The following is a 3,506-nucleotide window of genomic DNA, read 5'->3' as shown; positions in this document are numbered from 1 at the left end:
TTTTTTTTTTTTTTTTTTTTTGAGTTGGAGTCTCATTCTGTCGCCCAGACTGGAGGGCAGTGGCCGCTCCCGGCCACCACAGCCTCAACCTGGTGGGCTCCGGCGATCCTTCCGCCTCAGCCTTCCATATAGCTGGAACTATAGGTGCGCGCTACCACACCCGGTTAATTTTTTTATTTATTGTAGAGATGAGGTCTCACCAAGTTGCCCAGGCAGGTCTCGAACCCGCGGGCTCAGGTAACCCCTCACCTTAGCCTCCCAAGGCGCGGAATTACTGGCTGAGCCACCAAGCCCAGCCTACAATAAATTAAAAAATTAACTAGGCATGGTAATACACGCCTGTGGGTCCGCCTACTTGGAAGGATGACGTGGAAGGATGGCTGGAGCCCAGCAGGGCAACACTAGGGTGGCCATGAGTGTGCCACTGCACTCTAACCTCCACGACAGACTGAGACGCCAACTCAAAAAGGAAAAATATCAACAAAACAAAAATAAATAAATAAAAATAAGCCATGACTCAGACTTTCAGAGTATAAAGTTACATTTAAAATATGTGTTCATAGTTTCGATTTCTTATTTGTGCTTGGGGGAAGGTTTGACGATCTTTCCCACCCACCTCACCTCCTTTTTGGTTTGACATCTCTGCCCACTGATCCAATTACTTCCACTGCCAGCCAAGATGGAGTAACAGGGTCTAGATTCACCCTCTTCCTTAAATGAATAAAAAACCCCACAAAATACATGAAACACTGTTTTCAGACACTGGGCAACAGGAAGTGCAGGACGTCGGTCCCAAGCGATGAAAAGTAGGTGAGCTCTATGTCTGTCCCAGCTGACTGCCTGGAGAATATTTTAAGCCACAGTGCAGGTAGGGAAAACCCAAGCAGGGTGTGGCAGTCTCCCTGAGTTACAGAGTGGAGACTTCGGAGAGACCAGGGTGGCTAGAATTCACAGGGTGAAGTAACAGAAAGAACTGTATAGACGGCAAATGTTCTCTGGACAGGCGAACAGGGCTACAATTAAATATGCATTCAACTGAGCACTAATGAACACACATATGTGATTAAATGACCCCAAGCCGGAGAAAGTAGAACAACTCTCAAAGTCTGTGTAAGGCTGTTTGTGTTCCCACCAGCCAGGGTTGAAAGATTTCATAATACAGAGAAAATAGAGAATAAAGAATGGTATCGTCTCAGCAATGGGGAAAAATTATCCGTGCTCCAAAGGTTTTTCTACCTTTAAAAAGCTTAAAAAGAAGTTTTAAAAGAATCAAAGTGAACTGTGTCCAAGAACAAAGTTTAAAACATTTAAAGGAATGAAAACTATTGAGAACCCAACAAAGTAAAAATCAAAATGGCATCCAACAAAAAATTACAGACATACAAAGAAGAAAATCTGACCCATAGTGAAATAACACAGACAACAGAATAAATAACAAACTAAGGAGAAACATGGAAGATGGGAAAAAGAAAAAAAGACACCCAGGTATAACACAGATGACAGACGAAAACACACATCAAGGAAAAACACAGAAGACGAGAGGAAAGAGAAAAAAGACTTCCAGAAATAACACAGACGATAGGAGAAAGCACACACCAAGGAGAAACAGGGAAGATGGGGGGAAAGACACAAATCAGGTTTCTACACATTAAAAAAAAGTCTCAGCAGTTTAGACAATGCAAAATAATGAATTAAAAAAACAGTGAAAGAAACTAACCAGACTGAATCACAAAGAGAATATAAAAAGTCAGAGCACCAGTGAGATGGAGAAAGCTCGACTCTGATGAAAACTGTAACTCTCCAGGTTCACAAGGAATTCAAACTCAAAGCACAAAACACCAGCAAACTACACCATGACACATCACGAACGGGTTATGGTCGGAAACGGTGGCTCACGCCTGCAATCCCAGTATTTTGGGAGGCTGAGGTGGGAGAACTGCTTGAGACCAGGAGTTCAAGACCAGCCTGAGCAACATAGTAAGACCTCATTGCTACAAGAAATACAAAAAATAAAAAACTTAGGCCAGGCTCGGTGGCTCAGCCAGTAATCCCAGCGCTTTGGGAGGCTAAGGTGAGTGGATGGCCTGAGCCCGCGGGTTCAAGACCCGCCCAGGGAACTTGGCAAGACCGCATCTCTACAATAAATCAAAAAATTAGCCGGGCGTGGTAGCGCACGCCTGTAGTTCTAGCTACTTGGAAGACTGAGGCAGAACCATCGCCGGAGCCCAGCAGGTCGAGGCTGCGGGGGCCAGGAGCGGCCACTGCACTCCAGTCTGGGTGACAGAGTGAGACTCCAACTCAAAAAAAAAAAAAACAACTTAGCCAGGCATGGTGGCGTGTGCCTGTAGTCCCAGCCACTTGGGAGGCTGAGGTGGAAGGATCCCTTGAGCCCAAGATAGGATGTGGTGAGCCAGGATCGTGCCATTGCACTCCAGCCTGGCAAACAGAGTAAGACTCTGTCTCAAAAAAATTAAAAAGTTGCTTAAAACCAGTAATAAAATCTTACAGGCAACCAATAAAGGCACAATATACAGAGAAGCAAAGGGCGATAATAGACTTCTCACTGGAAATAGTGGAAGGCAGAAAACAGTGGGGCAGCAACTTTCAAGTACTGAAATAACACCGTCAACCTAGAATTCCATACCTGGTGAGCATCTTAAAAAAACAAAAAGAAGAGACGGGCTCGGTGGCTCAGCCTGTAATCCCGCGCCTTTGGGAGGCTGAGGTGAGTGAATTGCCTGAGCCTGCGGGTTCGAGACCTGCCTGGGCAGCAAGACCTCATCTCTACAATAAATCAAAAAATCAGCCGGGCGTGGTAGCGCACGCCTGTAATTCCAGCTACTTGGAAGGCTGAGGCGGAAGGATCGCCGAAGCCCAGCGGGTTGAGGCTGCGATGGCCGGGAGTGGCCGGGAGCGGCCACTGCACTCCAGTCTGGGTGACAGAGTGAGACCCCCAACTCAAAAAAAAGAAAGAAAATAAAGACGTCTTCGGGCAGACAAAGGCAGGAAGAATGTATCGCCAGCATACCTGCACTGTAAACCTTTATGCATCCTTCAATATTTTTCCAGGCTAACATAAGCAAACACATGTGGTCTTTTTTTGTCATTGTTTCTTTAACGAACATGCGCTCATTTGCCATGTACCTGAATCCTGCTTTCCTTTACAGGAATACTTTAATGCATCACCTCTATGTCACTTTCATGAATATCCAACACTTCATGACGCATGGACTACATAAATTATTCAATCAGGGCCAGGCTCAGTGGCTCTCCCTTGAGCAAGAGAGACACCGACTCAGAAAAAATAAACATTATTCAATCAGTTCCTCTTCGATGAACGTTCATATTGTTTCTACCTTCTGCTTCTGTTTCCACATTCTGCCATTAAAAACATCCTTGTAGGCCAGGCACAGTGGCTCAAGCCTACAGTCCCAGCACTTTGGGACGCCGAGGCGAGATGGCCTGAGCTCGTGGGTTTGAAACCAGCCCAGGCAACTTGGCAAGTT

This window comes from Carlito syrichta, unplaced genomic scaffold, assembly GCF_000164805.1.
Source record: "Carlito syrichta isolate Samal-C Ts95f unplaced genomic scaffold, Tarsius_syrichta-2.0.1 Scaffold287936, whole genome shotgun sequence".
NCBI classification, from domain to species: Eukaryota; Metazoa; Chordata; class Mammalia; order Primates; family Tarsiidae; genus Carlito; species Carlito syrichta.
The sequence above is the reverse complement of the archived record's forward strand: the minus strand, read 5'-3'. Positions refer to the sequence as shown.